The 27,465-nt window shown below is 42.6% G+C and overlaps 2 long non-coding RNA genes across 2 annotated transcripts in view; one reads left to right on the top strand and one right to left on the bottom strand.

Annotated features, from left to right (window-relative positions):
- Nucleotides 1-27,465, top strand: part of LOC309645695 — a 331,483-nt gene that overhangs the window by 187,502 nt on the left and 116,516 nt on the right. The gene's annotated exons all lie outside the window — the stretch shown is intronic.
- LOC309645677 overlaps nucleotides 1-27,465 on the bottom strand; it is a 97,239-nt gene that overhangs the window by 22,887 nt on the left and 46,887 nt on the right. Inside the window, exon 2 of the long non-coding RNA XR_014255001.1 lies at nucleotides 11,206-11,290. This is a non-coding gene — a long non-coding RNA (uncharacterized lncRNA). The remainder of the gene's footprint in view (nucleotides 1-11,205; nucleotides 11,291-27,465) is intronic.

Here is a 27,465-nt window from a genome sequence, read left to right as displayed (position 1 = left end):
GAGCTGGGAGGTTGTGGCTCAGGTTCTCTCATGGGGTTACAATCAGCATGGCAGCTGGGCCTGTATTCCCCTGAAGGCTGGACTGGGCTGGAAGAGCTACAGCTAAGGTGGCTCACTCATGTGGCTGTTGGCTGGAGGCCTCAGGTTCTTGTCATGTAGGCATCTCTGTAGGGCAGCTCGTGACATGGCCGCAGGCTTCTCCCAGAGTGAGTGATCCAAGAGAGAGACGCTAAGACTGCAGTGTCTTTTATAACCTAATCTTGGAAGTGACATACCTTTATACTGTCATATTCTATTGGTCACACATAGCTACTCTGGTACAGTTGTGGGAAGGGACCCCCAGGAACGTGAATACCAGGAGATGGGGGTCACTACTACCACAGTTTCCTGATGAAAAGTGAGTCAGATCATGTCACTCCTCTGCTTCAAACCCCATCATCACTTCTCATCAGAGTCAGCATAAAAATCCAAAGTTCCATCATCCTGATGAGAGCTCACATTTGACTGCATGGGATCTGGTCCCTGACTACTTTCTCACCTCCCTTCCCTCATCCCCAGCTCACTTTAATCAACCGCACTGACCCTCTTGTTGGTCCTCAAATACCTCTAGCATCCTCTTGCTCCTGCAGGCCTTTGCATGTGCTTTTCCTACTGCCTAGAATGAACTTCATTCACATCTCTTCTCAAATAACACCTTTTCAGAGAGGCCTTTCTTGACCAGACCCACCATCTGAAATGGTAGCCTCTGTTATTCTCTAGCCCTTTGGTTTGCTTTATTTTGCTGCACGGTACTTACTTGTAGTAGATAATGTTCAGCTCGGAGTATACTTCTCAGCTCCACTGACGCTGGACTTGGCCATGTGACCTGCTTTGGCCGACAGAATGTGTGAGGAAGTGGCGTGTGCCAGTTCCCAGCCTCCGCCTTAAGACTCATTGTGTGTGTGGTTTGTTCACCCCTTTGAGAGCTTTTGACCTCCGGTGTAAAAAGAACAAGGCCCTCTTAGCCTGCTGATCTCAGAAGAATGACAGACCCTAGAGCAAAACTAAATAGAACCCAAATGCCTGGAGCCAAGTGTAGCCAAACCCAGCCTAGAGCAGCCCTGGCTGATCTGCAGACATGAGAGTAAGATGTAAATGTATGTTGTAAGCCACTGGGTTTGGGGGTACTTTGTTAAACAGCATTATTGTGACAATAGCTAATTGATACACTTCTTGACATTATATTACAGATTGATGTATATCTGTTTATAGTCAATGGCAAGAATGCAACCTCCAGGAGGGCAGGGACTTGGTCTTATTCCCTGCAGTATGTCCAGCACCTAGACCAATGCCCACCTTCTGCATAGTAGGTACTCAATAAACACTAGTAAACGAATATCAGTGAGTGAATTGATTCTAACTGTAGATCCTGCTTGCTTAACTTTTATGCCTGACTGTTTTCAAAGTAGTCCAAGAATTTGCAAAGTATTTTTAAAAATTGTCTTGAAAAGGAGTTCTAGGCAGCATGCCCTCCATGAGGAGAATGTGACGCACACTGAGGTGTCTGCATTGTCTCTGTGCCAGATGCCATCCCTCTTCACCTGGGCCACATCTGAAGCCATCCAGAAACGACAGCCAGCCCCTGCCTGAGAACGGAAGTGCTGCTTTAAATGACACTGGTTCACCTGGTCGGGCGGCTGTCCCCAGAGGAAGACCAGGGAGATGGCTAATGACACACACAAAGGGAGGAAATGCCCCCCACCACCACGTGGAACAGCTGCACCAGGAGACACCCCTCTCTGGAGAGGAGGAAGAGGAAGTCAGCAAAGCTGCAAAGCTGACCAGCAATCTGGGGAAGCTGACACTCACGAGAAAGCAGAAGGAAAAAAGAAGCTGGTCCTTAGAACACTCATTGTCTGGACTTGCTGAGGAAATAAATACTGACACTAATTCTAAAGTTTTTTTCAGTCCTGCCATCTCGGGGCACTTTGGATTGGGAGTATTCTGAAAGAGAAAATATTTGGCCAAATTCCTACCTGCCAACTACATTAGAAGGGTGTTTCCCTTAAAACACAAATGCTCAGCATAGATCTATGCGTGCTGATGTGGAAAGCTGTCCTGAAGGCTAAGTGAAAGGTCAAGATGCAGGCTGTGGAGTGTGAGCCCATATTTATAAAAATATCCCGTATTCATAAAGAGTGCAATATATATACATAAATGTTCGTATATACAATGGAAAAACACTGAAAAGACACACACCAAACTGTCAACAGTGGTTGCATCTGGGAAACAGGTTTAGAGTAGGACAGGACTGGAGATTTCACATTTTACTTTAAACTATTTTAACAATACTTGTTATGTTCTGAATGTTTGTGTCCCTCCAAAATTCGTATATTGAAGTCCTAACCCTCAATGTGATGGTATTAGGGGGTGGAGCCTTTGGGAGGTGACCAGGGTTAGATGAGGTCACAAAGGTAGGGTCCTCATGGTAGGATTAGTGCCCTTATAAGAAGAAATCACAGTGCTTGTTTTTCTCTCTGCCACGGGTGGACACAGTGAGAAGGCAGCCAACTGCAAGCCTAGAAGAGGGCTCTCAGCAGACTCCACATCTGCCAGCACCTTGATCTTGGATCTCTCAGCCTCCAGAACTGTGAGAAATAAATGTTTGCTGTTTAAGCCACCCAGTCTGTGATATTCTGTTAGAGCAGCCCGAACTAAGACATTATTTCCATATGGTTTCATTTTTGCTTACAATGAGTATTGGCCTTTTTACAATAAAAATATCAATAAAAGACTTTTTCATACAAAGATGGCCATTTTTTTTCTGTACCGGAGCTGACATGCTGCTCCTTGCAATATTTTCAGAGGTGGTCAGATGTGGTTGTAAAAGGACATCTTGTTTCACACGATGAGTGCCAGTGACAAGGGGCCCTTCTCTGTGAAGCAGACCTCCTCTCACTGGCTCTGAGGTAAGGGTTGGATCATGAGATACTCTGTACTTGTATCCTTGGCACTACGCCTCTGCTTGCCTGTCCTTCTAGTTATATCAGTGTTTGCTTTCTGCAAACGTGCTGACTTGACCCATCCAGGAAGGATCCGAGGTCTACAGTGGTACCCAGTTCTGCCAACATCACCACAGTCTTGAGGAGTGTATTTATCCCACTTCTTGTCTCCGTCTGTGTGTTGGCGTTACAGTTACTCTCATACACCAAGCAATCTTTTAAGACACACACAAAATTGACAGAGAAACATTGATCTTTCCAGTTGGTCTTTAAAACCTCGCATTTGTTTAGGAACTTTTCCAAGAGGAAAAGACACTGATATGTCTTTCAATTACATCCACATTAATACCATCCATTTCTGCATCTACAGTTCACAGGACACTTACTCATGCATTGCCACTGAAAATCATTTTGATCCTTCTGATAACCTAGTGAGATAGACTGGGCAGCTATTATTGTGCTCAACTTAAAGAGAAATAATTTGAGATTCTGAGTTTAGTGATTTGTCTTGGACCATTCAACTAGTAGGTAGCAAAGTTGATTCCAGCTCATCAGTGGGCCTAAACCCTGGTGCATGTTAGAGTCACCTGGGTGCTTTAAACAAATGCCCATCTCCTATTCTCACCACAGTCAGTTGAACAAGAATCTCAAAGAATGAGGCCCTGGGTATTAGAATTTTAACATAAAATCTTTCTACAGATGACTTTGATACATAGCGAGCTTGAGACCATTGCAATCTGTAGGTATAAATAAGCCATCCTTACGTTACTCACATGTGTTTATTCACCACCAGGTGAAGGCCTCCCTTGTGCTGGAGTTCTACAGTAGAATACTGCACAACAGTAAAAAGGAAGGGGCTGCTGATACACGCAACCACGTGGAAGACCTTCATATGTATCAGGCCAAGTGAGAGAAGTCAGACTCAAAGGCTACACACTTTATGATTCCATTTGTATGCCATTCTGGAAAGGCAGAACCACAGGGGCAGAAAACAGATCATGGGTGCCAGGCCCTGGTGGTGGGAGCAGGGGTTAACTACAAAGGGGCAGCATGAGGGAATTTGGGGGGATGATAAATGTTCTATATCCTGATTAGGGGAGTGGTTAGACTATATGGATTTGTCAAAATTGAGAGACTGTACACTAAAAGGGTAAATTGTAAATTTTACTGTATGTAACATGTATCTTAGTAAGCCTGATTAAAACACACATACACACACACAATGCAATACTACTACACACCTACTAAAATGGCTAAAGTTAAAAAGACTGACCATACCAAGATCAATAGATCAGGACTTGGAACAATGGGAACTCTCATACGTTGCTGGTAGGAATGGCTTTTTCAAAAAAAGGAGAGAGATGGGGTTCTGAGGACATTCAGACCTGGGCTTGAATTCTGGCTCTACCACTTATCATTGTGTGATGTTGGCCAAGTCACTATGGGTTTTTAGGCCTTAGTTGGTTCATCTGCACATGGGATAATAGAAGTATATACCTGCCTACTTTATAGGATCAGCATAAGTCCTAAAGGAGATGTTGCTTGTGAAATGCTTGATGCAGTGCCTGGCACATAGCAATGACCAATAATATTAGATTTGGCTATTCTTAATATTATTATCATTCTTCTTGGTGTAGCTGTCTCTGGGCTCCTCCAGGAATGGATGAGCTCTGTGACTACAGTTCTTGGCAAGTAGAAGGCCCTCAACACACGTTTATCAAATGAAAGAATGAACAAATGAAGTCACATGAAATGGAAGGCGTAAGGCCTCTATTTGAGTGTAATGGCAGAAGGGTTGGCACTGGTCATTCTTGGGAGCATTCCACTTCAAGAATTACAGGTCTAATTTCTGAATTCCCAGCCAAAACCAGGACCTCTACATCATTGAGAAGTTTAGGAGTTTTATTCTACTTGTTCAGTGGGACTTGTATAGGTGGCCTTCGCTTCCCTAATGGCTTATAAATATTTCCCACATGTTAGAAATTGCTCAAAATCAATTTCAAATACGTGGGTTTCACAAATACCTCTGGAATGGCCTAACAAAGAGACCTCTTTAGGATTGAATCTTCTGCTTGGGAAGGTAATGTGGTAGTGGAGACGGACTGAAACTGGATTCATGAGCCAACAAACAACAAGAAGATCCCATAGAGAAGACACATCTTTCCACACGGAGTTCCTGGTAGGGGAGCCCTAGGCCGAGACTGCTCATCAAATCACAAAGGGCATGGCCAGCCCCTCTGAGGCTAGCGAGAAATGGCCGTGCACCATCAAGAGGGCAACTGGTGGTAATTTGATGCAATGCCCCATTTCTAGCATTCCTTTTGCACAATACAATGTCTGACTTTTCCTGGCAAAGGCTGCTCACCTGTCAGCAGATATCAGCAATTGGAAGAGAAATTCCAAATGATGAAAATCTTTTCTGTCCAGTTCTCAGATGAACTAAACGTGCCCAGTATGCCTTCAGCTGATGCTCTCCTTTAAAAACCCTGCTGGGGGACTTCCCTGCTGGTCCAGTGGTTAAGAATCCATCTGCCAATGCAGGGGACATAGGTTCTATCCCTGGTCCAGAAAGATTCCACATGCTGTGGGTCAACTAAGCCCGTGCGCCACAACTACTGAGCCTGAGCTCTAGAGTCTGCATGCCTCAACTACTGAGCCCACGCACTGCAACTACTGAAGCCCACGCGTCTAGAGCCCATGCTCCGCAACAAGAGATGCCAACGCAATGAGGAGCCCACATACGGCAATGAAGAGTAGCCCCTGCTCGCCACAATTATAGAAAGCCTGCACGCAGCAACAAAGACCCAGCGCAGCCAAAAAAATATATATATATACACAAAATAAAATTTAAAAAATAAAAAAATTAAAAATAATTTTAAAAAATTAAAAATTAAAAAAATTAAAAAGCCTGCTTGGGGATCATAATTTTTCATAGCAAACTTCATTTCCTCACATTACAAGGCTTGGTGAAGAGGTGGTTCATGAAGGCCAATGATAAAATGAATATACTTTTCTCAAGTGTAACCTCTGGGAAATTAATAAGCACAGCTGTTGAGTTCAAGGATCTTGGTGCATAAGCAACTCCCCAAAGGAGCCGGGGTTAACTACAAATGGGCAGCATGAGGGAATTTAAAAAAATTTTTAAAAGTCCACGTTTAAGTGCCTGCTTATACCCTTGAGAAGAGCTTATAAAATAGAACAATACAGTTTGCTCTTCTTCGTTTTCAAATGCCCTCATTAGAGAGATCATTTAAGGGATTTGATTATTCACTAAAATATTTATGAAGTGCCTAATATGTGCCAGACAGTGTTCTAGGGGCTGGGGATACAGGATGAACAAGTCAAGCAACTTCTATCCTCCTGGAGCTCACATTCTAGTCAGGGTGACAGGCAGTAGAAAAGTGAATATCCAACACAATGTCAGGTAGTTGGTAAGTGATAAGCAGGACATAAAGCATAGTAAGAGGCTGTGGAGTGATGGGGTGGTGCTATTTTGGAAATGGTGACCAGGAGAGACATCCAAGAAGAACCCTGAATGAGGCAGGAAGGGTATCATGATTGATAGCTGCCAGTGCAAAGAACAAACAGCAAGTGCAAAGGCCCTGAGCCAGGAGCGTGCCTGATGTGCCTGAGGAATTACAAGGAGGCCACTAGCTGGCTTTTCTAAAAGATTCCCTATTAAGGAAAACAGAACCATCACTACCACCACCACCACCAACAGCTAATATTTATTTTGGATTTATTATGCACCTGGCACTGTGCTAAGCCCCCTCAATGTGGACTAATCATCTGATTCGATCTTCATAAGTAGGAACTATTATTATTGACTCAGCCCCTTTCCTTGGTCTCTCAGCTCCGATAGCCTCTTCAGTCACTTCTCCCGCAGGCTCTTCACACAATGGCAAGGTGGTTGTTGATGGTCTAGCCTCTCAGCAGGCTATCAAGCTGCTCCGTCCCAGCAACTCTTAGGAGAATCCCAGAATGGAGTTTCACTAGGTGTGACTGGCCTTCCACTGCCCATCATGAACTAACCCCTGCAGCCAGAAGAATGTGATATTTGAGTGTCCATGTTACCAAATGAATCACATCCAAGCTGGCTCAGGCCGGAGGGAAGGGGGACACTGCACAACTCTAAACCTTGTATGCTTTGTTTATACCAAGCTGTTTCTCCTTGAGGGTGCCTCATTTACCCCAGGTCAGTTCACTATTGACAAAGGGATAACTGCACAGATTCTCATCGTTCTCTGCAGGATCTCCACTTTTTTTTTTTTTTCTCTTAAACTTTGCAAAGCCACAAAGGGGGCTGCTGGAGCAACCTTGCACTGTATTGTTCATCAAATAACATTAATGATTGATGGCCATTGTGATTCTCAGTTGTCACAATGCCTGGAGGGGGAGTTGATGTTGGGAGGAGGGGAAAATTGCATGCCACGCTGGTGTCTAGGCTGAGTTAGACAGAATAAAATAAAACAAATGGGCAGAAGGCTTAAAACACCAGGAGCCTATTTAGGCAGAATAAATATTCGGTGGATTTATCTGGTCTCTGCCTCCTAAATCATTAAAGAAATTTCAATCATTATGGCCCATGAGAACCTCATATGAACATCATGAAAGAACAGTCTTCTCCATCAGTTGATACCTACTACATCTAGTATTTCATAAGCAGAAGAGCACCACTAATGTGGTAGTCTGGCTTATCACCAAACACACTTCAGAAAGGAGACTGTGAGAGGACCAGATTTCATTCACAATATCCAAACGGATTTTTAAAAACCCCACTCAGTTTTGCATGTTGAAACAATCTGGCTTTCTAACCGTTAACGTAGTATTTTGAAAGAAGAAAGAAGAACATGTCTACTTCTATAGAAGTGCGTAATGTCGAGAAATAACTAACTCTCAGGAACCTATTTACAATGCTAATTATAACATCACAACTCTCAAGAATGGTTTACTACAAATAGCTTTTCATATCAGGTGACATTTCTGTTCATGTGGTCAGTTTTAAAATATTTTATGAAATGTCTGGATGGTTTTATGACATCTGAGGTTGTCAGATTTCTGGATTTTAAAACTTCCTGGCAAGAATATTATTCAGACTTAAAAAAGGAAGAAAGTTCTGACACATGCTACAATATAGGTGAAACTTGAGGATATTTTGCTAAGTGAAATAAGCCAAAAGGTTAAATTCTGTATGATGCCATTTACATGAGGTACTTAGAAGTAGTCAAATTCATAGAGACAGAAAGTAGGAGGGTGATTGCCAGAGGCTGGGACAGGGGGAGTAGGAAGTTAATGGATACAGAGTTTCAGTTTAGAAAGATGGATGGTAGTGATGGTTGCAAAACAATGCAAAGGTACTTAATGTCACTGAACTGTGCACTAAAAATTGGTTAAAATAGTAAATTTTATGTTATATATATTTTACTACACACACAAATTTTTATGGGAGACTGTATTTTTCCTTCATAGTGTTTAAGAAAGTACAAGTAAAGGTTTTTGTTAACTTCAAAAAACTTCATGTTAAGTGTAATAAAAACTAGACCCCTACCAGGTAGAAACTGCTGGCCCTACACCCACAGACCCTAGACTGGTTGGAGCTGGAAAACTGATGATCAAGATTCCTGAAATACCACCCTATCACCTCACCATCTACCAATCAAAAATCGCCCATGAGCTGATTAGGCACCCTGCAACTCTCACCCCTAAAACTGTCTTTAAAAACCTTTCCCTAAAAGCCATCAGAGAGTTTGGGTCTTTTGAGGATTAGCTGCCCATTCCCCTTGCTGGCACCCTGCAATAAACACTGTACTTTCCTTCACTACAACCCAGTGCCAGTAGATTGGCTCTGCTGTGCATCTGGTGAGCAGACCTGAGTTTGGTTCAGTAACACTGTCCTTCTAAAAATCCGGAACAAGACAAGGATGCCCACTCTCACCACTTTTATTCAACTTAGTATTAGAAGTCCTAGCCTAAGCAACTAGGCAAGAAAAAGAAATAAAAGACATCCAAATTGGAAAGGAAGAAGTAAAACTGTCACTATATGTGGATGACATAATTTTAAATATAGAAAACCCTAAAGACTCCACCAAAAAACTATTAAAAATAATAAATGAATACAGTAAAGTTACAGGGTACAAAATCAAAATACAAAAATCTACTTCATTTCTGTATGCTAAAAATGAACAAGCAGGAGGAGAAATTAAGAAAGCAATCTCATTTACAATTGCTACAAAAAGAATAAAATACCTAGGAATAAATTTAACCAAGGGATAAAAAACCTGTACAGTAAAAACTCTAAGATATTGTTGAAAGAAACTGAAGAATACACAAATAAATGGACAGATATTTCATGCTCATGGATTAGAAGGATTAACACTGTTAAAATGTCCATATTACCTAATGCAATCTACAGAGTCAATGCAATCCTTATCAAAATCCCAAGGACATTTTTCACAGAAATAGAATTAAAAGTTCTAAAATTTATATGGAACCACAAAATACCTCAAATAGCCAAAGCAATTCTGAGAAAAAAAAGAACAAAGCTGGAAGTATCACCCTCCCTGATTTCAAGCTATTATATATTACAAAGCTATAGTAATCAAAACAGCATGGTGTTGGCAGAAAAACAGATACACAGATCAATGGAACATAACTGAGAGCCCAGAAATAAAGCCACACATATATGGACAATTAATTTATGACAAAGGAGCAAAGAACATACAATGGAGAAAGGATAGTCTCTTCAATAAATGTTGTTGGGAAAACTGAACAGCCACATGCAAAAAAATGAAAGTAGTTCTGTATCCACCATATACAAAAATCAATTCAAAATGGACTAAAGACTTCAATGAATCTAAGACCTGAAACCATAAAACTCCTAGGAAAAAACACAGGAAGTATGCCCTTTGACATTGGTCTTAGCAATATATTTCTAGATATGTCTCCTCAGGCAAGGGAGACAAAAGAAAAAATAAACAAATGAGACTACATCAAACTAAAAAGCTTTTGCACAGCAAAGGAAACCACCAACAAAACAAAAAGACAACCTACTGGATGAGAGATGGTATTTGTAAATCATATATCTGATAAGGGGTTAATATGGAAAATATATAAAGAACTTATACAACTCAACAACAACAACAACAGAAACCCTATCAAAAATGGACAGCAGAGCTGAATAGACATTTTTCCAAAGAAGACATATATATGGCCAACAGGCACATGAAAAGATGTTCAACATCCTCATTATAATGGCTATTATCAAAAAGTAAAGAAATAATGAGTGTTAGTGAGGGTGTGGAGAAAAGGGAACCCTCATGCACTGTTGATGGGAATGTAAACTGGTGCAGCCACTATGGAAAATATCGTGGAGATCCCTCAAAAAAATAAGAATAGAACTATCATATGATCCAGCTATTCCACTTCTGGGTATTTACCCAAAGAATATGAAAACACTAATTTGAAAAGATATATACACCCCTATGTTCACTGCAGCATTATTCACAATAGCCAAGATAGGGAAACAACATAAGTGCCCATCAACGGATGAATGGATAAAGAAGATGTAATATACACACACACACACACACACACACACACACAATGGAATATTACTCAGGCACACAAAAAAAGAAATCTTGCCATTTGCAACAGCATAGTTGGACCTTTAGGGTATTACGCTAAGTAAAATAAGATGGAGAAAGACAAATACTGTATGATTTCATTCATATGTGGAATATAAAAAACAAACAAACCAAAAGACAAAATAAATGAACAAACCAAACCAAACAAAAACAAACATGTAGATACAGAGAACAGAAAAGTGGTTACCAGAGGGGAAGGGGCTGGGGCGAGGGTAAAATGGGTAAAGGGGACTGACTGTAGGGTGATGGGTGGAAACTAAATTTCTATTGGTGAGCATGCTGTAGTGTATACAGAGACTGAAATATAATGAAACCCATAAAATGGTATAAACTAAAGTTACCTCAATAAAAAGTAAATTTTAAAAAAGGTTGGAGGGTACTTTTAATAATAACTGCATAAGTGTTGGTGGAAATTCTAAATCATTCTTTAAGACCTGTTTTACAGAGAATCTTATTTCTGAGGTCTGGATGTTAGCTATACTATCCTATGTTCCAAATTCATCTAAAGGTTGTCCCCCGGGTCTTCCACAGCACAAAAATTCCCCATCAGACCAAATGCCATAATTGCACATGACTCTTACCAGATAGGCTCTCCAGAAGGACTGAATGCAGAGCGCTGCTGCCGATTCTGTCAGCAGGAGGGAGAGTGGGATCGCCGGCCGGGGGCTGAAAAGCAATAAAATGGTCATAAGCCCATGAGAATCCATCCTTCAGCCTCAGCAGAGCCTTTGACAACATAATGGCCTCTCTGATTAAGTGCCTCATCTATTCCCATTCTTAGAAAGCAACAATGTCATTTTTTATAGAAAAGTGTAGGCTTGAGTTAGCATTTCTTTGTTTTAAAATCTGGGATGGATTTTTTGTTTTTAACCAGCATAATCTTAAATCACTGTTAGCCTGCCCTGCTTTGAAGGGCTCAGGTTAGAAAGCTGCCTGTTAGTTCTGAAGGTGCAACATACATGTTATTGATATAAGCCTATGTGGACATAAAGCAAGAGACAAAGCAGAAGTCACATTTATATACTGCATTATGACTGAGATATAATAAAGGGCTCTTTTTCCAACTTTCTATTGAAGGGGAATTAAGTAGTCCATTTCTTTCCTGAAATACTACAATTTATCTCTGAGCAGTGTACATTCCAGTTTAATGTGGTTTAAATTCAAGAACATTTTAAAGTTAAGTTCTTCTACATCTTACTAAGCAATAAAATATCTCAAGAGCAGTGTCTGCTCTTGAGGGATTCTTAGATTATGGTGGGATGTCTGATCATCGATACCACATTCAAAAATCATGGCTAAATGCTCTTTTTTTGTTGTTTATTTCCTAAAAGCTGTTTAGAGATACTAACTGCTGACCAAGTTACAAGTCTGACTTAATTCTGGTTCCTTATGTTTCCCCAAAGCACAGCTACCTCTGAAAAACCAAAAGTCAAGACTTTTCAGATATAGTGCAAAGAAATAAACCTCTGAACGAATGTGGGTCACAGGGAGACTGCTCTCAGGGCAGGATCCCCAGAAACGACTTTGCAAGTGAGGGATCCCCAAGAGTCTTGGCCTCCAGACTCTCCCTAATGACAGCCATCATTTGAGTTTACAGTAACTCTTATTTTACAGAGAGAGGTTGACTAACCTGTCCAGGGTCGCACAGCTTATAAATGGCCTAGTCAGGATCTGGGTCCAGATCCACCCAATCCCCAAGCCCAGGCTTCCCTCACAATGCCGTGCTGACACCAGACCTCGACTGGGTCACTACTTGCAGATGCCCAGCCTGACAGACTCCGGAGCTAACTGGTAACAATGCACAATTCTCCAGCATCTGGGGTTTTATTTCCTTCTAAACTCAGACTTAAAAACAACAACAAGAACAACAAAAAACCCCACCCTTGATACAGTATATTTGTGTGAATGAATGAATGCTCTTTTGGATTATTCCAAAATCAAAGAAATCAAAGCTGGGAAGAACCTAAGGGGTTATCAAGACCATTTCTAGCGAGTGCAGTGTTGCCGGGTTCCGGGTCTCCAGCTGGGCGGGTCCTTTCTAAGAGAACAAGAAACGGAGATTCTACTTCTTTGGAGAGATAATTACAACCTCCAAATGATAGCATTGTTAGAAACCTTTCCCTAATGTTCTGCTTTTATTTTTATTTGCTTTTTTTGTTTGTTCTGTTTTTGTTTTCACTTCTTTTTGCCTAACATCTAGTTTTCTGGGCTGTAATAGAGCATTTGTATTTTTCTGGAGGTGCACTGGCTCCCTGCTTTCCATATTAAATGTCTCTCCTCATACATTGTCCTTATTCTGTAAATCTTGGTTGCGTGACACCAACAAATCACATCCCTGAAGTAATTTTCCTTCACTAGTTAAAAAGCAATGGCTTCTAGAGAGACCTTGGTGTTTCTAAGGAGACCTTAGTGTGCTGGCAGTGAATTCATGAGAATAATGCTATCGTGCATCAGTACCAGCTGATATGTACTAAGAGCTTCCCCAGCTCCCCTCCTACCAGCCTTGCTCCTTGTGCTCTAGCCGGAGGCGCCCTTTTCATCTCCACCAATGTGCCCTCCCACCTCAGGGCCTTTGCAGAGGGGCTTTCCTCTGCCTCCAGTATCCTCTTACTCCCGGCCAGGTCACTGCATACAGTGTGCAAGCTGTTCTCCGCTCAAGGGCTCCCAGCAGATGGGCCAGAGGGCACTGAAACCCCAGCACATGCTCTGCCACCTCTGCCCTAGGGCAGGGGCACCTTTTACTAATTTGCTCAAGGGCACCTTGGGGCTGAGACCTCCTTCTCCCAGTTCACTTTTTTTTTTTTTTTTGAATTTTAGAATTTTATTTATTTTTTTATACAGCTGGTTCTTATTAGTTATGCATTTTATACATATTAGTGTATACGTGTCAATCCCAATCTCCCAGTTCATCCCACCCCCCACCCCCCCTTGGTGTCCATACGTTTGTTCTCTGCATCTGTGTCTCTATTTCTGCCCTGCAAACCAGTTCAGCTGTACCATTTTTCTAGGTTCCACATATATGCGTTAATATACGATATTTGTTTTTCTCTTTCTGACTTACTTCACTCTGTATGACAGTCTCTAGGTCCATCCACGTCTCTACAAATGACCCAATTTCGTTCCTTTTTATGGCTGAGTAATATTCCATTGTATATATGTACCACATCTTCTTTATCCATTCGTCTGTTGATGGGCATTTAGGTTGCTTCCATGACCTGGCTATTGTAAACAGTGCTGCAATGAACATTGGGGTGCATGTGTCTTTTTGAATTATGGTTTTCTCTGGGTATATGCCCAGTAGTGGGATTGCTGGGGCATATTAGTTTTTTAAGGAACCTGCATACTGTTCTCCATAGTGGCTGTATCAATTTACATTCCCACCAACAGTTCACTTTTATTATTTCTTCTGATCTCCACTCAAATGTTATGGAATGATGTCCTTTGATTAGATCAGGGCCATTGGCGCTCTGTGTAATTTTCCTTCCTAGTCCTTGGCCCGATTTGGAGATATAAATCTGTGTGATTATCTAAAGAACACCCCAATCCTCAACTAGACTGAAAGCTCCATGAGGGCAGAGACTGGGCCTGTGTTTGCTCCTCTTGGCATTTCCAGCACTTGGGACAACGTCTGGCGCATAGCAGACACTCAGTACATCTTTGTGCGATGAGCCTCTGCCTAGCTCAGTGTGCTAAGCTCTTTCCACACAGCGTTTCATTAAATCCTCGTGACATTAATCATGAGCTGCTGTTGTCCTTCTTTTAGAGTGAAGAAACTCGGGCAGAGACGGGTGAAGCGGGTCGTTCAAGGTCACTGACTACTTCCTGCTAAGAACGCAAACTGCCCAGGAAACACAGGGAGTGGCCCATGGAGAAGAGGAGGGCAACTCACAAGGTCACTCATATGGAATTCAGGGTCTAGCAGCTGCGAGTGTTCAATAAAGGAAAACACAGCCATTTGCCTAGAAGATAAACATGAGGGGGGAAAAGCCATAATCATAGAAAATGCCGTCCTGATTAATCCTTACAGTAATAACTTGGCAGGTATTCATTCGCCTGAAGTTCCACAGGGAAATCCGATGTCAGGACAGCAGAACGAAGTGGAGTTTGTCACTTGTATCTGAGGGGAGGTTTGATGGCGCCTTTCTGTTCAGCTACAATTTTCCTGTTTTAAGTACGTTTTTCTGTACCGATGTCATGAAATGCTCAAAGTATCAGTACTCCCATTTAGGAATAGCAGTAGGAAAGGAGAATGGCAAATCTGGGGGCACAACAGGCTAGGCGAGCCCAACAAAGGGCTTCCAGCAGTAATGAAACCCTGAACTGCTTTGCATCACAATGACATCTCCAAAAAGCGAAATGAGATTTCTAATAGGCCTTTAAGCAGTAATATGAGGCCACCTTCAGTGACATCCTTGCTTTCATGGCTAAATAATGGGGCGCTGTCTAGTTCCCAAAGCAAGAATAAGTATGAGAAAGCCAGTGTAAATCAGGTCAAATGAAAAGGACTTGATCTTCGGAGAGTCGTTCCTGGGAATTATCAATCATTTCAGCAGGTCAACTTGAAAGGATAGAAGCTATGCCAGGCCCTTTTCTCTCTTTTGGAATCAGTGCAACTGGCTTCAGGTCAGATAAAAATTGAGATTGAGTAGAGGCGACTGCTCATCATGGGGGAACTGGGGAGGGGAGGGGGAACGAAAGCTTCAATCACAGGAGACGGCAGCTGAGGCTCCCTGGGGCTTACATTGGACGTCCCCAGAGCAAATAGGTTTGAGCATTCCAACGGACAAAACAGCACTGCTGAGTGTTTCCAAGAAGAACTGTCCTGTTGGTAGGGCTCATTTGTCATGTCCTCCTTCTTTTTCTCAAACATGAATTAAATCTATTTGAAGCGTAACAATTGCTGCTATAATTCTGAGAAGGAACAGGAGTTTATTCTTCTGACTGTACACACGTATATGTGTAAGTGTGCACACACACACAGGCAATTCTTCCCCCATTTTTGGATGCTCAGTTAAAGATTTCAAGACCCTAAGAAGCTACAGCATACTTACAAAATACATAAGAGAAGCTGAGAAGTTAGTCTTTACTAACTTCTCCATCCAGTCCTAAGACAAAAGTTACCCTCTGAAATGACATTTACGAAGAATAACGCAGAAAAGGGAAAGGCTTGCTTAATATTGAAAACTGAATCTTGAAATCCAATTTTTCCAGTTTTCATTAGGTAAAAGATTAAGTTGTTTTCTTGTAACATGAAAGCACAACTCAGATGCAAAGCCATTTACAAAATGACCCAGGCCCTCAATCAACCATCATTCATAAAGCCTTTCACCAATTCATGAGGCCGGTATTTGATAACCTCTACTCATGGTATTCAGCAAAAGAGATCACCAGTCCCTGCCCTCGGCCTTAACTGGTTTCCCAAACATTCTGTGTTGGAGGCATCACAGTCTTGAGTAATGAACTTCAAATATTTGGAAGAAGTACAATAGAGGTTATCTGGAATGGGACTTCCAGACTAGCCATTAGGACGGAATCTCCTAGGATTCTTTCAATTCCAGCCTTCCATGACGCAAGGAATAGCTCCGAAAACCAGTAAGGAAGAGCCAGCTGCATTAATCTCTAACAGCCTAAAGCACATTTAAGAATCATGGTTAGCAGAATGTGATCTCACTTCACCCCCTCACCAACTCCGCTCTGGGAGACCAACAAGTAGTTATTACCCCGGCATTAGGCTGAATCACTCTCCTAGATAAACACAGAGTCAAGTCCTGTTTGACCAGCCCCATCACCGGAAGCTGCACATGGGTCCAGTTAACAGTGTTCCCTAAACAACAAGCTGCAAGACCTCGTGTTCACCCTTGGACTGCAGGTATAACCATCTTAAAAACCAGGGCGGTGCTACTTGCTGCGGTTTGATAAATATGCCCAGATTGCTCTGTTATTTAGTCTCTTTGTGACTGAGTACATGTTTTCTCTAATGTGGCTTAAGGAGACCTGCCTCCTGTCCACTGTCCTTCTTCCCACTCCAGGGGTGTATGGGAAGAGCACCCCTCCTTCCTAACCCCTTCCAAACCTCTCACAGGGGATCTTAACTTCTTTTGTGCCATAATCCCTTTTCACTTTGGCAATTTGGATTCCTTCTCTGAATAATATTTTTTTTAATATAAAAGTAAGTACATAAGGGACTTCCCTGGTGGTGCAGTGGTTAAGAATCCGCCTGCCAATGCAGGGGACACAGGTTCGAGCCCTGGTCCGGGAAGATCCCACGTGCCGCGGAGCAACTAAGCCCGTGCGCCACAGCTACTGAGCCTGCGCTCTAGAGCCCACGAGCCACAACTACTGAGCTTGTGCACCACAACTACGGAGCCCGTGTGCCTAGAGCCCGTGCTCTGCAACAAGAGAAGCCACGGCAATGAGAAGCCCACGCACCGCAACGAAGAGTAGCCCCAGCTCGTCACAGCTAGAGAAAGCCTGCATGCAGCAACAAAGACCCAATGCGGCCAAAAATAAATTAATTAATTAATTAATTTTTTTAAAAAAAGTAAGTACGTAAGATTTCAAAGTAAACCAATTATATTGAAACACAGTTATCAAAATATTTTTTAAAACTGTTGGTGATAAAGTAATATATGTGCTTCTAAATCATACAGTAAATAAGAAGAGCTAATGGCAGTTCAATTAACTACTATAATTTGAAAGAAGAGACAAGTGTAAATGATATTTCAAGATCACTGCAACAACTATAACAGGATGTAAAAACATCTGATTATTGCTATCAGTAACAAAGGTACAGTTACTGTGGATACTACTGAGGTTTGTTTCCCACATTCATAATTAAAAGAGAGGCCAAATTTCAGTTAGAGACTAGTGAAAATAAAGAAGTAATTTCCCTGCCTTCCAGGGTCAGGGACCCCTGAATCATAGACAGTTGTGGCTAGAGCTGGGGAATGGGGGAAGATGAGTTTTGCATCCAGGATGAGACTGAAGACTAAGGATTTAAAATAAACAAGATGAATCTAAACAGTGAAATCAGACTATCAAAAAACAGTGACCAGGAAGTTACGGAATTTGGTCAAAAAGTTATTAAAGGGCTACTTCTCAGATGGAAGAGAGATTCAGTGTAATATAGTGATGCAGTTACTGGAGAAGAAAAAGGAAAAAGATTTTCATATTTTTATTCCCAGTAAGTTGTGATTCTTCAGTATACCCATTAAATTTTAAAACCTAATTCTAATTTTCCCCAATCCATTTCAGTAAATGGCTGCCCATTCAGCTACTTGCTCGGGCCTGAAGTCTCCAAGTCAGCCTTGCCTTAGCTCTCTGTCACCCCACATCCAGCATCAAAACAGATCCCAAATCCAACCTCTTCTCACCTTCTCCACTGCAAGCCACCATCATCTCCTGCCTGCATCATCGCCTGCTCACTGGTCTCTCTGCTTACACTATTAGTGCTGACTTCAGCCAACTCCCCTCCAGCTGCCAGAGTGATCTTTTTAAAAGATAATTGGATTACCTCGCTCTTCTGCTCAAAACCCTCCAATAGTTTCCTATCACGCTCAAAAGAAAAAAGAAAAATCCAAACTCTCTATCATGGCATCCAAGGCCTCACCCAAGGTGGGGGCAGCCTCGCCAGCCTCTCTGGCTTCCTTTGCTGCCACCCTCTCACCCTCCCTCATCTCTTCGTACCTCACTGGCCAAGTTTGTTCCTGTCTCAGGGCCTTCGTAGTAGCCGTTCCCTCTGCCTGGAACACTCTTGTTTCCCATCTTCATAGGGTTGGCTCCCTCTGCGTGTCATTCAACCCTCTGTGCAAATGTTAGCCTTCCCCGGCTTCTCTGCCTAAAACGCTAGCACCTCTCACCCTAGGCCTGTGACTCTCAATCCACTTTACTCTGCTTTATTTTTCTTCAAAGCACTTGAGTCTTCTTTACATCATACAACATGTTTCTTTGTTAATTTGGTTATTGTCTGTCTTTACAATGTAAATTCCACAGGGGCCAAGACTTTCTCTCTTTTGTTCTCTACTCCATGATACCTAGAAACGTGCCTGGAAGAAAGTAGGCACTCAATAAGTATTTTTGAATGAATAAATATTATTATAGATAAGGAAATAGAGGACTTTCCTTAATGTCAGAATTTATCAGTGGCAGAGCTGAGCTTAAATGAAGATACTCTGTCTTTCTCTTGCTTGGTCATTCTGCTACCCATGTTTCATCTTGCCAAAGCAGTGGTTACTATTCTCTTAAGATTAAGGATAAAATAATAGCTATCATTCTTTGAATACCTACTTTGAGCCCTCTGCAGTGAATTATCTTTCATTTTTATCTGCCTGTCATACCCTCCCCCTTTTCATGGTATCAGCACTCAGATCTTGCTTTGACAGCTCCCCCTCCGTGTATCAGGGGGAATGTGGGTCACAGTGCCTTGCCCTCTCCTGGCCCAGGTGTGCCTCAGAAACCCAAGCTTAGCCAAGCAGATGCCCTTTCCCTGGAAGAGGAATCTTGAGTGGACTGGCAAAGACTAGACGGGGTCTGTGCTCCCTGGGTCCCTGTACCTGCTTCTAAGGCCAGATCCTTACCTTTTCCTTTATGTCTGTGAGTTATCTTTTTACTTCCAATATATACCATTTTTCTTAAGCAGCCTTTAAATTCCTGTTGCTTGCAACAAAAAACTCTGATACCATCTTTAACTGTCACAGCAACCCTACGATGTAGGTTTTATTACCATCCCCATGGTACAGAAGAGAGGAGCAAGGTTCAGGGATGTGAAGGGATTAGTTCCAGGTTACCCAACGTTATACATTATGTTGGCTGCATAATGGACCAATCCCCAGACTCTGTGAATGTATGTGTATATATATATATATATATATACACACACATATATATGTATATATATATATATTCCCTTATATGGCAAAAGAGGACCAATCCCCAGACTCTGTGAATATATATATATATTCCCTTATACGGCAAAAGAGGCTTTGTAGATGTGATTAAATGAATGGTCTTCAGATTATCCTGGATTATCACAGGTGGGCCCAATGATATAATCACAAGGGTCCTTATGAGAGGGAGGCAGAGGGAGATACTACTTCAGAAGCAGGTCATGTAACAACAGAAGCAAGAGGTCAGAGTGATGCAAGGAAGGGGTCACGAGCCCTCCAGAATGCAGGTAGCCTCCAGATACAAGAAAAGGCAAGAAACAAATATTCCCCTAGAGTCTCCAGAAGGAACCAGCCTTGTCAACACTCAGACTTGAGCCCTGTGAAACTGATTTTGGAATTCCAGCCTCCAGAACTATAAGAGAATAGATCTGTGTTGTTTTAAGCCACCATGGTTGTAATTTGTTAAACAGCATAGGAAACTAGTACTCCAACTAATAAATGGCAGAGCTAAGACTGGAGCCCAGATGTGTCTGCCATGCTGCCTGACACAGGCTCCCCGAGAGCTCGTTCCCAAAGAGCCACCTAAAAACAACAGGAAGAAGGGGAGGAAGCAGTACCGTGTGCCCCAGAGAAAGGGCCACCCACACAAAAACCTCCAGCAGAAGGAGGCACTCAGAGGATTTATGCACCCCAGCGTGTCCTGAATTCAGGAAACAGGTCTCCTTCCTTCCTGTCTAAAGACGAAAGTTAACATAAAGAGCAAAGACGATTTATTATCCTCACAAGACTCTGGCCTTTCGAATTACTGAGACAGAAATCTTCTATGAGACAAAATGAATTAAAAGGATTTTTTCCCTTGCAACAGGGCATGACAGCAAATTTTCTACGAGGCTACCATCCAACTCTGATCTTTAGTGCAGAATGCATGCCATTTCCTGTGCCGTTTTGAAGGCACAAGCGTTTTGGGTCCCACTGTCAAGCTCAGCGCAGAAAATCTGACCGCTGGTACTTGTCCTCAAACGGCACAGTGACACTTCTATTCTCACCTCAGGTTTTGGTCATAAGATACCTTTCACTGACCTGAAAGTATCGTGGATCTTTCTTTTCTCTTCTTTTCTTTTCTTTTATCTAATGGTAGAACTTAGCTGAAAAGACATTTTGCCCAAAACAACCTTTTCTTTTCTCTTCTAAAACACAATCTTTGTTTCATTGAAGGTCTCAGTTTTAATGATGTCTTTCATGAGCCTTCTCCCTTGGGACACGGGACCAGATAGGCAGCAGGGCACTCTTGTTCCTTGTGTTTATTCAGTGATTTATTTTTGCAAACAAATTGGCTGAATACTTTTTGGTCAAAATAAAAAGCTAAATGTTTCCTGTTCTTAATATGATAGCAAATAATTTCACTGTTTCTGATTGGCTGGTTAAGTCAGGACTGTACACAACAAAAGAGGACAGTGCTGGATTCATAAATAGGAGTAAGGCCAACAGGAGATATGAGTAATCCACCGCTGCTGAAAGGTGGGGAAGAAGACCCCCTCCTTAAGCTCTGATTAGAATATGCGCAGATTATATTATGGCTCCAAACTATCACTCCTTTACCTCAAGAGAATCATGCGTCCCTGCTCTTTGTCATTCGCATGCGGTTTCTGCCTGTGGGTGGTGTCAACGTCCCCGTAGTACCGATATTGAGCTTGGCCATGGGCCTGGTATTGAGCAATGCGGTGTGAGCAGAAGTACTGTTTGCATGGGTTGCCTGTTGCTCGTCTCCTCTGCTGTGAGACAGAGGAACGGTAATGCTCCTCCCTCCTGGCTCCCAGAATGAGAAAAGACACGGAGCAGAGCCAGAGGTGACACACAGCCAACATTAAACAGGGTGAAGAATAAACCTTTGTTGTTACGAGGCACTGAGATTTAAGAGTTGTTTGTTACTGCAGCAAAACCTAGAGAAAGCTGACTAACACAGAATATTGGAGGGTAGTTGGGTAAGTATCATTTAGGAAAACATATCAGGACTCTTTCATTGGCAAGTATCATCAACCTAACTCAAACTGGTGTAAGCAAAAAAAGAAAAAAATGTATTTATTAAAAAAGAAAAAGAGGGGCTTCCCTGGTGGCGCAGTGGTTAAGAATCTGCCTGCCAATGCAGGGGACACGGGTTCGAGCCCTGGTCTGGGAAGATCCCACATGCCGCGGGGCAACTAAGCCCGTGAGCCACAACTACTGAGCCTGCGCGTCTGGAGCCTGTGCTCCGCAGCGGGAGAGGCCGCGATAGTGAGAGGCCCGCGCACCGCGATGAAGAGTGGCCCCCACTCGCCGCAACTGGAGAAAGCCCTCGCACAGAAACGAAGACCCAACACAGCCAAAAATAAAAAAAAATAAAAATAAATAAATAAAAAATAAAAAAGAAGAAGAAGAAAAGGTATCTATTGGTTCACTTAACTAATAGGGGTAGAGTTGGCTAACATGCCTAACATGGTCAGATAGAGAGATTCAAAACAATACCATAGGGACTCAGGCTCTGGCCATCTCTCAGTTCTGCTGTTATCCCAGGCACAATCTCTTTAGAAGATTGGCCTCAGCAGCTCAAGGCTTATAATCTCAAAGTTCTACGTCTAGAGGAAAAGACAGAAAAGTTTTCCTGGTTGCTTCTGGAAAAATCTTGGGGTTATCTCTGATTTAACCAATTTGGGAGCAAGCACGGTGGTCAGGGGGATTCACTGCTCTGATTGGCCAGGCCTGGGTCACATACTCAGCCCAGAGCCAGAGGTGGAATCAGCTCACTTTCTGCTTGAACGGAAAATGGGAGAGGGCTGATCCTTCCACAAACACAGGGTGTACCGTAACCAGAAGAAGGGGGAAATCAGTGCAGGGCTGGAAAACATAAATGTCTAATACACAAAGCAAGGAAGTGGAATAAAAGGAAACAGAATAAATACCTTTTCATTTTGCAATTGTTTTTAATTCTTAAAGTAACTCTATAGACCATATGAAAGCTACAAAATAATATAGAGGAGAAAATAAAAGCCATGTTCCTGCCATTTGGAATGAAACAACCTTTTGAAAGACCTTAGAGCTAGAGTTATTTAATTCTAGGATGATCCTTGATTTAAAACCTTTCCTTTTCACTGTGTAGTTTATTTAACAAATATGTAGATTTTATATATGATAAATCTTAAGTATTTTTATAAACCTAAGGGAATTTTTTAAGGGTTGTCCATGTTTATATAAAATAGCTACATAAAAATGCATTTCTTAAAAAAAGAGTCATGGAAAAGAAATGGGTAGCTGAGAAGGGATGGGCAGAGTGAAGAGTATGTGAAATTATGGGGACCTGTGGGAGAAGGACCCATCATTTATGTGATAAGCAATCGGCAGCCGCCCATGACAAATGATCGCAACCTACCAGCTGTGATCTGATAATATGATGACATCGAGCATCAAAGACAGCTGGACCTGGTAGAACTTGTCTTACCAAGAACATTAAAATAAACCTAAACTCTTATTTTGGATGACTCCCCAGGCTGGTAGATAAGATTATTTGAGGCAATAAATGCTAGTACGCATAATATACAAAGGAGTGGCATCTGACATAGGAGCTGACTCTAAAATGAGCACATAAGATGAAACTCACATTTAGCCAAAATTTCCCCTTGACACACCTTAAATTACCCATATGAAGACATAGCATCTTTCAACGGTCTCAGGTAGCCAGTTTTTCTCCCAGTCTTAGTACAGATCGCTCCAAGTACCGGGTGATAGACGAGGCAGAAGAGTGAAGTAATTCATTACGCTCTTACCAGCTCGGATTCTGGAGCCAGGCTGCCTGGTTCAAATCCTGCCCCTGCTGTTTACTAGCTTGTGACCTGGGGCAAAAAACTTACACCTCTGTGCCTCCGCTCTTTCTCTGAGCTATGGCTACGGCCGGCACAGCTATAACCCACGGACTATCCAGTGTTCCCTTACATATCTCAGCCTCCCTTGCAGTTGTTTTGGGGCCAGGCTCTGTGAGACGAGGTGAGAAGGTTAAGAACTAGGGTGCCTCCTCCATTCTTGTCTTCTTTTGCTTCAGTGACTTCAAAAATGACATGTTCCGGGCTTCCCTGGTGGCGCAGTGGTTGAGAATCTGCCTGCCAATGCAGGGGACACGGGTTCGAGCCCTGGTCTGGGAAGATCCCACATGCCGCGGAGCAACTAAGCCCATGAGCCACAGCTACTGAGCCTGCGCGTCTGGAGGCTGCGACAGTGAGAGGCCTGCGCACCGCGATGAAGAGTGGCCCCCACTTGCCGCAACTGGAGAAAGCCCTCGCACAGAAACGAAGACCCAACACAGCCAAAAATAAATAAATAAATAAATAAATAAAATTAAAAAAAAAAAAAAATGACATGTTCCAAACAGCTATAATTTATAAGAAGGCTGTCCAACCTGTATCAGTCTTTGTATAAGAAATCAGCTGTTATTGAGTATTTTGCTGTTGTTTATAACTGCAGCCTAGTCTAGGCTAGCCTGATTAACACAATGGGGAAATAATAGTTCCTACTTTGTAGGGTTGTTATGGGAGTTAAATTAGGTAATATTTATAAATTGTTCAGAACAGTACCTGAGTAAACACTATATAAATGCTTGGTTGGTAGGTAGGTAGTTAGGTAGGTTATGTAGGTAGACAGACAGACAGACAGAAGGAAGCAGTTCCCTTATGGGCTGCTCATGTTGTGAGTGTCACATAAAACTGAAGACAATTAAGGAAAGAGCTGAGTCATGTGTCCCATTTTATGCTTCACCACCAGTGTACAATTCAGGGGGAACTGCCTGCATTTAAACAAATTTTATTTCTCTCTCTCTCTTTCTCTTTCTCCTTCCCCCAAGAGCACAACATTGAACTAGCATAAATAAGTCCATATACACTGCAATCCAACTATACACAAAATCTGTCTGTTGGGCTTCCCTGGTGGCGCAGTGGTTAAGAATCCGCCTGCCAGTGCAGGGGACATGGTTTCAAGCCCTGGTCCGGGAAGATCACACGTGCCGCGGAGCAACGAAGCCCGTGCGCCACAACTACTGAGCCTGCGCTCTAGAGCCACGAGCCACAACTACTGAGCCCATGTGCCACAACTACTGAAGACCGCGCACCTAGAGCCCGTGCTCCGCAACAAGAGAAGCCACCGCAATGAGAAGCCCACGCACCGCAACGAAGAGTAGCCCCCTCTTGCCGCAACTAGAGAAAGCCTGCGTGCAGCAATGAAGACCCAACGCAGCCAAAAATAAATAAATGAAATAAATTTAAAAAAAAAAAAATTTCTGTTCGTGAAGACAAGGACCATGTTTGTGTCATGGTTCCATGGCACGTAGTAGGCATCCAGTAAATGGTAGCCAGCCAGTTTATGAATATGTCTGTTCCATGATTTTAGAGCACATTTAAGCCAGTAATAAATACTAGCTGAATAGATGAACAAATAAATTAAAAATAACTCCCTTTAATAGCTGAAACACACCCATTTGTATATGTATATGTATCAGTAGTGGGAAAAAAATGTATTCCCTTAAAACTGGCACCATAATTCCTCTTAGGTAAGGAACTAGCTTTGTTTAGATGAAAGACCATTTCACAGATGGAAAAACTGAGTCTCTGAGAGCTTAAGTCATCTGTGCTGAGCCACACAGCTGGAAGGAGTAGAGTGTGGTTTAGCATGCAGAGCTGTGATCCCAGAGCCCAGGTTCCTAACCCCTACACTGCACTACCTCCACTTTGACATCCAGGACATTCTTACACCTCCCTTGACAGCTCCGGGATTTGACTTGCGTCATCTTCTTCAACCCACCCCCACAAGCCTCTCAGATACTTCATTATTCATACTGATGACACCTCCAACACCATGGCCTCAAGTCCATGTGATCCCATGACCCCCTTCTTCCTTCATGACAGTCACATCTTAGAACGGGTTGTCCCTGAAAGACTGTCACATCTCACCTTCCCAAATTCCTGATCCCATCATAGCCTTCTCTGTCCTTTCATCTTTCCCACCCACTCACTTCTATTTATATTGTATTTTGCCCTTATGTGAGACTATGACTTGGGTTATTGGTGTCCATCTAGAACAGGGCTCAGCAAAGGAGAGCCCATCGGTCAAATCTGGCCCATCACCTACCGCTGCAAGTAGAGTGGTACTGGAACACAGCCACGGCCCTTTGTCACGTGTTGACTATGGACAACTATGGCGTTGAGTACTTGCAACAGAGACCGCACGTGTCCTGCCAAGTCTAAAAGATTTCCTATGCTGACCTGACCTAGAAAGCCATTTCCTTGTTCCCCAGGAGCTCTGAGGTTACCGGGGCCGTGTTCTCAGGGCATGCCCACGGCTCTGATCATATTAATCCTCCTCATTGTCACTGGGGAGAATTGGGTTTGGCACTGGAGGGGGGCGGGGAGGGAGAATGAGGCTGATGTGAGGGGACTGGCTGTGAGCTGTGCCAGTGCAGAGCCGGGTCTCATCCGGGGTAACACAGACCTCCCCAGAGCCATGAGGCTTCTTACTTGGGCCCACACCTGTCACTCTCCCCGCCACACCCCAGGGCCCTTTTCCTTCCACGCCATTTGAGCCCCTCAGCATCATGTGAAAACTCAGTCTCCTCCACTGCCTGTCGCCCCAGCCAGCCATCACCCATGGCGAACAGCCCACAGCCCTCCCGGTTCACCTCCAGTCAATAGATTCCTCCTTGCTCACAGCCTGTCCGCTATCCAATCAGCTGATCAAGAGGAGCTTTGAAACATCATACTGTTTCTTTTCCTTTTAATGTTTTATTATGGAAAATTTCAAAGATAGAAAAAAGTAGGCAGAAAAAAAACCCAGCTCACCATCCAGCTTCATTTATACTGTTCTCCATGTCAGTCACTCAGCGTAACTTCCCCCAACCTTATCCATTGACATCATATGATTTCATATTTCATTCATAAATATTTCAGCGTGTTTCTCTAAAATGCGATAACTTTTTTATTATGAATATGAAATCATTATCAAACCTTAAATAAAATAACAATAATGCTTTATATCATCAATTATTTACTAGGTGTTCAAATTTCCAGTTGCCTCCTAATTTTTCTTTTTAGTTTGCTTCTTTGAATCAGGATCCAAATAAGATCCATTGAAATTTCAAAAACTGTATGGACCCTACCATCCCCATTTTAGTGCTTCCAAGTTTGGTTATGTTTCTTACTTCCAGTGTGAACATGTAACGTAGTGTTTCTGTCTCCTTCTGAAAATTGGTTGTTAAATCATTAACACAATTCAGAAAATATAGTAATTTATGAGAAAAATGTAAGACATCATTCTTAGAAAAGTTAACAATGCTTTTCCATGTACTTAAGATCCTGTAGGGGAACAAAATTTGCCACCCAGAATGTCTCTTTGCCACGTGGATTATTTCAAGCTGAAAACAATCAAGGCCCAAAAGACTCAGGAAGAAACTTTGACCTTCCTCCTAAATGCCTAAAAAGAATTTAGATAGAGGGCCTGTGCCTGGAATAGAGTTATCACTAGAGATATCGGCAAAGAACGTGGGTTGGGTGTGGTGGGGAAACTTAGAGATCAGAATCCTCTCTCTGTCCCACTGTCTCCGAAGGGCCCCTCCAATATTTATTTACCAAACATTTGCTTTTCCATCTTCATGGCAATTGCCTTCCTCCCCTTTGAAGTCTCAGGTCCCTACCCCTAACATCCTCTTTTGTCTTTAACTGCAGATGGTATTTAAGGTGAGGGTTTCAGCCATTTTGGTGAGTTACTCAGTTCTCCTGGGCCTCTCCCATGTATACATGTTATTAAACTTTTGTTTGATTTTCTCCTGTTAATCTGTCTCAGGTCAATTTGATCCTTATACCGGCCAGAAGAACCTAGAAGGGTAGAGGGAAATTTCTCGCTCTCCGACAATCCTCTGGGCCTAGTCTAGACCTTTTACTATATTAG

This window comes from Balaenoptera physalus (assembly GCF_965194825.1).
Source record: "Balaenoptera physalus genome assembly, chromosome: 16".
Classification (NCBI taxonomy): domain Eukaryota; kingdom Metazoa; phylum Chordata; class Mammalia; order Artiodactyla; family Balaenopteridae; genus Balaenoptera; species Balaenoptera physalus.
The sequence above is the reverse complement of the archived record's forward strand: the minus strand, read 5'-3'. Positions and strand labels throughout refer to the sequence as shown.